Raw genomic sequence first — 12,265 nt, forward strand, 5'->3', positions numbered from 1 at the left:
TACGCGATGACAGGGGTTTGCAACACATGTGTGGATACACGGAACTGTGGGACGCTCCGTTCGTTGCGCCATCTCTTGTCCACCCGCACGAATTAATTCCTAGACCAAATATATGGCCACGGGCTAGAATTTTCTCAGTATGTCAAATATGCAATCAGATTCCATGGAGCTTAATTTGGTGAAAAGTTATTGCCAATTGAACGTTGTATTTACCTCTTTCTTCTAGATGTAGAACCATACCGTTAGCACGTGAGGAATGCATCGAAATATTCAAACTGTGGAGCGGGAGGAGTGCCTGTACAGTGGTTACCGATTGCAAACAGAATCATCCACAATATGACTGTGTTACATGTTGCAGTGTCACAGTAATTAACTAAATTTGAGGAGACGGGCACATTCGTGGACATACGTCGTAGCGGACGATCGTAGAGAGCTACAGATAAAGCAACGCCTACGGCAGTGCTGACTTCTTTCTCGATGTGGCCCCAGAGGAGCACACGTCATTTATTAATGCAATGTGGGTTGAGTCATAGGGTCTGCGCGTGTATAAGTGCATCCGTACAAGGTGCAAATGAAGCAACATCTCCACGAGAACGATGTTGATCGCCAAGTGCAGTGAGTAATTACGGTTAACATTTTTATGCAAATACGCTTTTCAGATGAAGCTGACCTCTACGTAAATGGGAAGGTTAATAGGCAGAACATGCACAATTGGTCACCTGACAACCCCGCGTGCAAGACCCCTCCAACATGAATAGCGCAAAGAAAATTAATTATGGTGTTGGCAGACAAATGAGGAATACGTCTAATCAGTCACTTTTTCATTCCATAAAATTAACTGCGGAATAATACCTCACGCTCGTACAGGGATAGATATTGCGAGCTGCGATGCCCGAGGATGGTACATTCTCGCAGTTTTTTCAACACCATGGCGCTTTCTTCATTATGGATTCGTATTGCGTCACTACTTGAACAATTCTCTAGAACATGGGTTGATCGACGAGAGGCAGTTGAATGGCTGCTCGATCACCGGACCTAACGCTGTTCAATTTCTAGCTAAGTGGAAAAGTTAAGGCTATGGTTTGTGCAGTAAATATTCATAATTTTTATCATCTAGAACAAAGTATCGCCATCGTCTGTGCACAAATTTGACCCTATATCCTACTTTGTGTCCACAGCAATTGGAAGAAGCTTCTGCAAATGTTTATTGCTCAGTAGGAACATGTGGAACATATACTATAACCAGGGGTAAAAGTGGACCTGAAAAGGTGGGGGGACGGTAGGTAGCGGCATCACTCCACGCCGTTCCTCCTGCCTATCTCTGCCCATTGTACCATTTTAGGATCTGGGGGACGCCCTACATATTTTTCGAGGTGGGGAACTGCGTCCCCCGCGTTCCCCCTCGCTTTTACCCCTGACTATAACAGCAAAATGTGTTCGAAGTGGGAAAAATCAGAGGCGGTGTGTTTTATTACGATTTTGACTCGACATATCGGCTATCTAAATGTTCAAATGCAGTGAGGTGTGAAGCCTACAAGATTGCATTTCTATTTACATAATGTCTGAAAACCACTGGAAAGCTTCTTTTAGTTACGGAGAAAAAACGGACAGACTGATCCATGCATCGTGAACAACTTTCTGGAAAAAAATAAATAAAAATAGCCCTTACCTTGTATCAGAGAATTATACACCAAAGTGCTCAAAAGCCGACTTTTAATATTAACAATTTCCAGCGGGAAAACTCCTGGACCACACACTCGAATGAGGGGTATTTCAAACTCCCGTAAGATCTGCCCCCACAGCAATCCCCTAAATCCGCCCATGCTCAAAACACGACGCTTATAAGAATTCAGACAAGACGACACATACATACATACGAAAGAAACAATTCAATACGGCACATCAAAATATAAACTAGATGAACTTCTTTGAAAACACCTCATTTTACAAACAAAAGGTAGAAAAAGGTAAAAATGTCAGTATTGTCAACTTAGAATCTATATAAGAAATAAAATCTTTTTATGTGCAAAGCTATTCGTCAATACGTATAAAAAATGGATTTATTAATGGTATTTAGCATTTATTCTTCCGTGAAGGTATATCTTGATCACTAAAAAACCAGAAACGGTATGTCTCTATCACTGGAAAAAAAAAAAAACAGAAGGGTATGACATACCACTACATATAGTCTCACTTGGTTCACTGCCAATAACATTTCACCAGAATAAGTTACATGATATCTGATTGCATATTTGACACCCTCAGAACATTTTAGTGCATGGCCATGTATCACACTACCCACTTATCGTCCGTATTACAATTTCGAATCTAAGATGGCGACCGTCCGCGTGATGTAATCCGAAAGTATCCCTCTGGGCCTAATGTGTATCTCTTATCTCGCAATCAATGAAACTACATCCCTGTAGTTTTCAGAAAGGATGACAAGGGACTTCTGATGCATCCTGTATATAATAGTTGTATCAATAATGACGGGTATACCAGCTAGGCTAAAGGAGACGCTGATGATGATATAATGAATGAAATGGTGGAATGAAGAAAGTGGAAGGAAACGGGAGAACCCCGAGAAAACCCACTCACGCGGTGTTTGTCCACCACAAAGTTTACTTGGCGCGAGCTGGGATCAAACCAAAGACCCCAAACACCAGAGGTGAACGCTCTACCACTGAGCCATCGAGTCCCGACAGGAATATTTGTTGAAGTCTACTGTCTTCTTCAGTACCAAGATTACACAAAAATGAGCCTATGGTTTTGATGGAATTCGAACCAACATTATATGTATACTCTCAGCGAGAATCAAAGCTGGCACCAAGTTTACATATGCGCGCGCATTGTATTTTACTTATATAGCTCACAGAGCTATGGGCGAGCAAGCAAGGCACGTGCCCCGGGCGAGTGGTTGGAGGGGCTACTAAAAGAGAGGTTATATATTAGTACTTTTCCATTTTGGTGTTTAATACTTTTCATCAGAGTGCGAAATCATGAAATCAAAGTGGGGGAGACTGAAGGACTGAAGAGAGCGAGAGAGAGGGGGAAAAAAAGCTGCGCAGTCTTACACTTCAAAGAATTGTAGTGAAATGAGAAGGTCAGAATTCAAGATGACATTCGGATGCTTGGCACGAAGAAAGACATTACAAGCAATTTTGAAAAAAAAAAGAAAGAAAGAAAGAAACTTAAATAATGTGATATATTTTGTAGGCTTTGGATATGTATGTTTTAGTTGGCATCAACAATTATTGGTGTGTTTTGTCACAATTGACAGTTTAGCGAGAGACTAGGCTAACTGACAATTTTAACTTTGTGAAAGAAAAGGAAACAAATGAAAACAGCACGTTACGAAGGATACGACTGATATTCATAGTTTGGCTTAGTATACAACAGGGGTGGATCCAGGATGGACTACTGGGAGGCGGTGGGTTGTAATGCCACTACTTACAAGATAGAGCTACTTTTAAGAGATTCAACTCTGGGTGGGTTTTATTTTATATTAAAATACACAAAGTTTCCTCTTCTTGGGGGAGATAGACCCTCCCTGGATCCGCCCCTGTCTCAGGACAAGCCACACAGACAAGTGGTTGAGGAAAAGGTCAATTAATGACATTAGTATGCTGTTCCGTCAAAATCTCAATCTTGACCTGGATGTAAGATAGCCTGGTCTCTCACTGAACCCCTCAATTGAATGTTTAATATGTAAATTAGGCACTTCTACATCACAAACAGTAAATATAACCTACCTAATTCTACGTTTTTAAATGCATTTCTACAACTGATTGTAACTTTAAAGGTTCTCGTGAAGATTAGCTGGCGGAGGTTACCTAACATAGCCATGAGTTATCAAATTAACAGTTGTGCTTCGTGGGTGATGATAATGATCCTGAGGTTAGATGTTAAATTGGACTCGAGAGCGGAACAAGGACTGATCTTATTCGTGTCTCAGACGGGGCATGGAATGGAACGAATATGAAAATAAGGTTGCTGTAATAGTTTTTCATAGGGTTTGTAAGATTTTCGAAACACTTGGCAATTTTTTTTTTATCAAGACTTGACATTTTTTTAAGATAAAAATCAAGACTTGTCAATTTCAAGTTTCATCCCCCTCCCAATCTTGTAATGCTCGCTACGCCGCTGTAAGCAATACATATTTTCGACAATATTCGTTGTTCATCTGTTTCCGCTGGGTTCCAACGTGGTAAGCTGCATATGGGACTTTTAATAGTGTTATTATAATGAGAAAGAATTGCAAATTATGTTGATGTTCCTAAAAGAGGGAAATTGAAAGAGAAATTAAATTAAAAATAAATAAGAGAGAGAAAAGTAATTACTTGAAAATAAAAAATAAAGTCTTTGAGTTTAATGTCCCACGATTATGCTGTTAGGCTAAGGGAGTCGGTGATTAAAGCAGGTTAATGATTATGGAATATTTTGTGAAATGAGAAAGTGGGAGGAAACCAAGTCCCCGAGAAAACCTACGAGCACGTATATGAAAATGAAGTAAAACATACACTGGCCTATGCTTTCTTTGTTTAGCAGAGTCATAGTTTGGAATCGAAAATGTGTTTTGAATCCTTGTATTTAGAGATTGAGAGTGTAAGTAACGAAATCACTTAATACATCCATTAAGATTTCGGAAAGCGAAATCTAAATTTAGGTAAGCTAACTCCATGTATTAACTGCTTGCATCCGCTTAGTACATTGTTCGAAGGGTCACGAAACAAATCACCTCATTTAGTATACACATACCTAGTACTAGCGTTAATTACCTGCTTCGTTGGGTGAAAATAAGAAAACCAGTAATACATGTATGTTACGTTAGTCAGTCACTTTTTTTACTATTACGAAACGCTCTCTCATATCGGTTATTTTCGATCATTTGTAAGATCCGTCTCCCCTCTTTCCCTCCCCAAGTTTCTTGGCTGAATTTTGATATAAATAGTATCGGAAGTGTCACTGTCCATTTCTGCGCCCCCGAAAACAATGGATTTAGATTAGGATTAGTTCACTTAACTTAGTAAGCCTACACAGCTTTGGCGCGGCTCGACTTGTTGGAAAGCAATCCAAAATCTAAACAAATAAATCGATCTCATTGGGGTTTAGTAAAGTGTATCGTAAGTCAAGAAGATTGAGAATCACTGCCTCGATTATTCACTTCAATTAATCATCAAACTCCTTTAACCTGAAGTAAATAATCGTGGAATGTTTAATTAAAATTATAATTTTATGGCATCTAGAAAATGCACATATCGTACATTACGTTACATTACCATTCAATCGCAATAGGTTATTACAGACATGTGGTTGGCTTGAAGCTTAGCGTCCTATTCAGCGCCAAGACTGTGTACTACCTACACCTACAGCATAATATGGAATCCTACTCGCATGATCTTCGATCAAGATTTGAATCAACGGGAGGATGAAATTTTCCCTCTCGTCAAGTAATTTCCCCAACTCGCCAAAGAATTTCTCCCTTGCCGGGAAAATATTTTCCCTCATTTCATATTTTACATATTATATACTATATATTATATCTTGCATCACTGAGAAATAAAATGCTTGGATTGTATATCTGAAAAGTCGCCCCCTCCCCGCAGGCACGTAGCCACGATTTCGCAATACTGGAGGTCCGTGACGAAATACTGTGGTTATCACACCAGGGGTTCGATCAATCTAAACTATTTTACTGACAACATATCCATATTGATTTGTTAGGACAATAAAATGAGGATATGTTAGTAAGTATTTTAATTAAAGAATTATGAAGAAATCTTGCGTAAAAGAATAGAAAAAAGTATTGACAAAGACATAGTCTTCCGAGGTCATTCGAACTCGGTTCTTCTCGTCTTCTTTCTATTTCTCTTATCTTAGTTCAATGCCGTCAAGGATAGCAACGAGATCTCTTTCGGGAGTAAAGACATCCTATAAAATGGATTAGTGTTGCCGCGAAATTCAAAATGGTTCATATTATTAGTAATTCTGGGCATTGCTTAAGTTCTGACAGGCTATCTGAAAGAACCGGTTTATCGATCGTCATTTGTAGTCCATAGGCTTACTGGCGCAAATCCCGGGGGGATGAGGACATGTCCCCTCCAATCTTAGAACTGGGGGGGACTTTCCCCTCAATAATCCGATTTGAAATGCGTTATTTTGGAGAGAAATGTGATGATTTGTGTCCGATTGCCACAAAGGAAAGTAAGATGAAATTGATGTCCCCACCCCAGAATAAGCCTTAAATCTGCCTGCCTCACAATTTTGAAGACAACTCTGCTCCCCTGATCCTCCGCAGCATTGTTTTTCAACTTCATAAATATTTTGAACATCCTTAAAAAAATTATGAGAACTGTCTTACCCGTCCCTCCCAATCTTGAAGACAGATTTGCGCCGCTGCATACGGTTAACATGGAGCTAGATGGAATTCGGAATGTTCCGTTACAATAATATCCAATTTCAACTTGATCCGCCCCCCCCTCCCGTTTCCTCCACACAAAGCTCCTCGTAAGAAAGAGTAACCAAAACGCTTATTGTAGCTTTATATTTTTGAGGCTGATTCATCTGTTTGTTTCTGTTTCATCTTTCCTTAATATTTTTCATTTCTGGATCCGAAGGGGGGGGGGTCTGGACCCACCCTTTGGCTACGTGCCTGCTTCCCGTAAAAAGCTTCATTCGAACCCTGAATCAAACAACTCCATCTGTAAAGCAGTGCTGAGTTGATTTTAATATCCTTTTCTGCAACGAGGCTGTATGAGACGTGGACTTACTGATTAACATGGCCTCCGAACCACTCCCGCCGGGAATCGAACGCGGGTCTCCCACACCAAAGGCGCGTACGCTAACCGCTTAGCCATGAAGGAGCTCATATCTAAAGCAGTGTAAGCAACAACAACAACAAAAAGAAACACACACACATACTAGAAGTTTGCGCAATTGGGGATCAAAACATTCTCAATGAAGTATGAGAAATAGTAAACGTCAATCAAAGTGGGCTTCTGCTTATTCTTTACTTCGTTAATACTTAATTCCTTCTAGAAATAGTGAAACAATACTATGAAGACACAGTACTTAAACATAATCGAAAGAATAAGACAAGGAAACAGAGTAATTTCCGACTAATTAAACTAGTCATATATACTATACCTAACTGTTACATTGTATTTCTTACCATATTACGAAAGCGATATAACTTTTTTACCAGCCATAGAAGCTGGACGCAATCCAATACTGCAATTTAGACGCTGCAACGAAAGCTGCAAGTCAAACGCCTGACACTCCTAACTCTTCAAACTGTGTAATAGCTGTTTCAAGCGGCCTACAACTTATGACCTTGAAACTATGTGCTAGTAACCAAATTAATGCCAAGGTACAATACAAACACCCCAACTTGCTACAATGACGTCAACACAAGGAAAAAAAGAAAAACATATAATTTTTGGTTCGAAAATTATGAAACAATAATAATAATAATGTAATTCTCAGGAACTCAAACATTAGTTAACTAGAGAACATAACAAGCAAAACAAAACAAAACAAAACAAAAAGAACCTTAAACGTGAGCTCTCCCTGACTGCTGTTTTTAAATTTCAGTGAGGCTGTAAAATATGTTTTGTTTTATTGTTAAAAAAACAAAAAGAAAAAGAAAAATAAAGAAAGAAAGGAAATAAATTTTGTTGCAAATATCCTAGTAAAAATAGGTTTCCTAGACACAAGTGGCTCCGCGTAGCGTAGTTGCTAACGCTCTCGCCTTCGGTACGAGCGGACCCAGGTTCGATTCCGGTAGGGGCACTCGGTCAAAAAAGTATCAAAAGCTTTTAAGTCCAGACATCCTGAATGAGGCTTTCTTGGGTTTTCCTCATTTCACACCAGGCAAATGCCGGGTGGTACCCAACATATAGGTCCCAGGCCGTTTGCTTCCTTCCCTTTCCCCGGATAGTGTGCTCACCAAGGGACGTCATAACTCACATGTGACGGGCTAACAAGGTCATTGATGCCGAAAGCCCAGAAATCTAAATCCTAAATCTTCACTACACAAGAAAATGTTCGCGCTGAAAACGGTTTCTTAGCAATTATGTTAAGCAGTCCTGTAGTAAATCTCCATCAAGTAATAAACCGTCACATATAAAAAGGAAAGAATAAACACATAACATTCATTTTGCGTACCTTGAAATGTAAAAAGTTACAAAACATTAATATTCAAAGATTTCTCAAAATTCAGATTAACCCATTTCTTTCTCCTCAACCATTAACGAGTTACAATAGTAAGAATTGTAGTCATAAATCACATTACTTGTTTAGTACTATATTAAAGCAAGTTATACTAAAGGAATATTTAACTAAAGTGATAGTTTACTATTGCACTTACCCAGGCTTTTCTTTCCTTCCGCTCTTCTTTTCCGTTTGTAAACAACCTCGTTTATAAACCAGCTCGCAAGCATACGACAGTTGTTTCATGACGTCATCTATGGTGCAAGAAAGAGGTGTCTATAGGCGGTCAGGATCTCACACACAGATGGACGTATATAACATATAGCTGAAGTATTTAACATACGTATACGTATATAAAATACGGAAGATTGTTAGATGTCAGACATCCTGCAGCGACATGATATAACATCCAAGCGCATTAAAGGCAGTAGCTGTGTAGCATATGGATAAAGTACGCTCCGTACAGATTTCCTTAGTAAACATAACGAATCCTTGTATTTGTACAATATACCGCTGTCCGGATAATGGATTTTTCTCAGTGCGAGCTGGGATTGAACATGGAACCCCAAGCACCGGAGGTGAAAGCTCTACCACTGAGCCACCGCGCCTCCAAAATTTTAAAGAAATATTAGTACTAACAAGTAACACTTTCGATGTGTAACACTTCGATTTTGATAAAATTTGGCAGGTAGATATTACACATGAAATAAACGAACACGTGTCTCGTATTTTCTGCAGAAAAACAGTTTTAAGGGGCAAAAGCCCCCACGCAAAATTTTGAAAGTTGACGCCCGAAAGGAAAAGAAAGTAGTAGTAAACGAAATTTTACACACATATTGCAGACAAAATTAGGGAATGCTTGCTTTGTATTTTCCTTAAAAAAGAACGGTACGTGGGGCATGAAACCCTCCAAAACTTTCATCGCGAAATATTGAAAATGCTAGTAACAGTATGTAAAATGTGTATAAGGGATATGAAGAATTTGAAGGATACTTTGTGTAAAAACAGTACGCAAAAAATAAAGGAATACGGGTTTTTATATTCTGCGAAAAAAACGGTTTTAAGGGGTAAAAGCCCCCACCCAAATTGTTTTCAAATTAAGGCCCGAAAAGCCAGAGGAACATAACCGAAGTCAATGAAATTATGCTCAGATATTGTAGACATAAAATGAGGAAATACGGGTTCTTGATTTTCTTCAAAAAAAATGAAAACCGTTTAGGTGGGACACAGACCCCTTCAAATCTTTGATCGTCAAATATCAAAAGTGCTAATAACAGTATGTCAGAAGTGCTTGAAGGACATAAAAAATTGAAACAACACATTGTGTAGGGACAGTATGGAAAAAGTATACGAATACGGGTTTTCTATTTTCTTCGTTAAAAGGTATTAGGGGCAAAAGCTCCCACCCAAAATTTTGAAAATTGAGGTTGAATGACCAATGGAAGTGAACTGAAGTGAATAAAATTGTTCATTGATACTGTAGACATAAAATTAGGGAATACAGGTTTGTTAATGTCCTAAAAAAACAGTTTAGATTATACACAAACCCCTCCAAAACTTTGATCGTAAAATATCAAAAGTGCTAATAACAGTATGTCACAAGTACTTGAAAAAAATGAAGAATTAAAATAAAACATTGTGTAGGGACAATACGCAAAAGAAACGAATATGTTTTCTTATTCTGCGGAGAAACCGTTTTAAGGGGGCAAAAGCCACACCCAAAATTTTTAAATCTGATTCCTAAAAGGCAAGCAAAACTGCACCGAATTGAACTACATTGCGCACAGATATTGTAGACGTACGACTAGATAATTGGGTTTCGTATTATCCTGGAAAAAAGCGGTTGAGTGAGGCACGGACCTTCTAAACCGTTGATTACTAAATATCAAAATTGCAAATAAGCATATGTCAGACGTTCTTAAAAAATATTTCGAATTGCAACGAAACTTCGCATATTCCAAAACAATAAATGAAACGTGTTTCACCTTCAGTGGAAAAACATTGTTGGGGCCTAGGCCCCATCTGAAAAAAGTAGATATTTCCGTAATAGCGCAGGAAGGAGTGAAGCGAAGCAAATGAAATTGTGTTTAGATATTATATACACCCTATGTGAAATAAGCCCTTTAGTGTTTCTCAAGTTTCCCTATCCGTTTTGCTTCAAATTTGGCAGATCAAGAGCAATCTGGAAATAAATCGACACGTATTTTTGTTTATGAGAAAAACATTATAAGGGTAAAAGTGCCTTCTGAAATTTTATTAAAAACGCTATACTGTTTGGGCTTGTAGTTGATCTGAAAAATTTAAAGAAATCGGATGGAGACACGACACATGTGAAATACGAAGGGCCATAGTTTACACACCCAATACCTACATACAATTTCATTCGGTTTGGTCCATACCTCTCGCCCCTCAGAGCCTCGGTCCACTCAACAGTTTTTTCTTTCAGGAAGAATACGAAACACATATTCCCTCATCTTACTTCTGCAATACTTGTGCACATTTCATTCATTTCGGTCCATTTCTTCTTGTCTTTCTTGCGTCAACTTTCAAATTTTTGAGTGGGAGCTTTTGCCCCCTAAAACCATTTATCCACAGAAAATAAGAAAACGCGTATTCGTTTATTTTTTGCGTATTGTTCATACAAAATCTTTCGTTCAAATCCTTCATGTCCTTTACATCTGACATACTGTTACTAGGACTCTTGATATTTCATGATCAAAGGTTTGAAGGGGTCCGTGCCCCACCTAACCGTTTCTTACAGGAAAATACGGTACTCGTATTCCCTCAGTTTATATCTGCAATATCTGCAAAATTTAATTCATTTTGGTTCACTTCTTCTTACCTTTCGGGAGTCAAATTTAAAAATTTTGGGGTGGGCTCTTTAGCCCCCTAAAACCGTTTTTCCGCAGAAAATAAAAGCAACGGTATTCGTTTATTTTTGGCGTATTGTCCATACACAAAGTTATCTTGCAATTCTTAATGTCCTTTACACACATCTGACATACTGTTACTAGCACTTTCGATATTTCGTGATCAAAGGTTTGGAGAGGTCGATGCCCCAAACAACCCTTTTTTCCACGAATATACTTAACCCGTATTCCCTCATTTTATGTCTACAAAATCTGTGCACAACTTCATATACTTTGGTTCATTCTTTTTGCTTTTCGGGTGTCAAATTTCAAAATTTTTCGTGGGAGGTTTGCCGCTAAAACAAATTTTCCGCAGAAAATAAAAGACAGTATATGTTTACTTTTTGCGTATTGTCCATACACAATGTTGAAATTCTTCATGTCCTTAACACACATCTGAAAAACTTTTACTAGCACTTTAGATTTTTTTTTTTTTTTTGATCAAAGGTTTGGATGGTTCGGTGTCCCATCCAATCGTTTTCTGAAGGAAAATACGAAACCCACATAATCTTTTCACGTCTACAATGTCTGTGCAAAATTACATACACTTTGGTTCACTTTCTCTTAGCATTCAGCAACACATTTGAAAATTTTGGGGTGATTTTTTTACAACCTAAACACCGTTTCTCCGCAGAAAATAAAAAAAATGTATGCGTTTATATTTGGCGTCTTGTCGATACACTATATTATGTTGCAATTTTTCATGTCCTTTACACACACATCTGACGTGCTGTTACTAGTACTTTCGATATTTCGTGATCAAAGGTTTGGAGGGGTCCTTGCCCCACCCAACCCTTTTTTGCAGGAGTATACGGAAGCCGTTTTTTGTCATTTTACTTCTACAATATCTGTGCACAACTTCATTCACTTTGGTTAACTTGTTTTTGCCTTTCGGGTGTCATCTTTGAAAATTTTGTGTTGGGGATCTTGCCCCCTAAAATGTATTTTCCCAAGAACATAAAAAAACCGTGTTCGCTTATTTTTGCGTATTGTCCATACACAAAATTATGTTGCAATTCTCCATATCCTTTACAAATATCTGACATACTGTTACTAGCACTTTTGATATTTTGTGATCAAAGTTTGGAGGGGTTCGTCCCCCACCCAACCCTTTTTTTCAAGGAAAATTCAAAACCCTTTTTTGT

Source organism: Thermobia domestica, chromosome 11 (assembly GCF_964235325.1).
Source record: "Thermobia domestica chromosome 11, izTheDome1.hap1.1, whole genome shotgun sequence".
Classification (NCBI taxonomy): Eukaryota; Metazoa; Arthropoda; class Insecta; order Zygentoma; family Lepismatidae; genus Thermobia; species Thermobia domestica.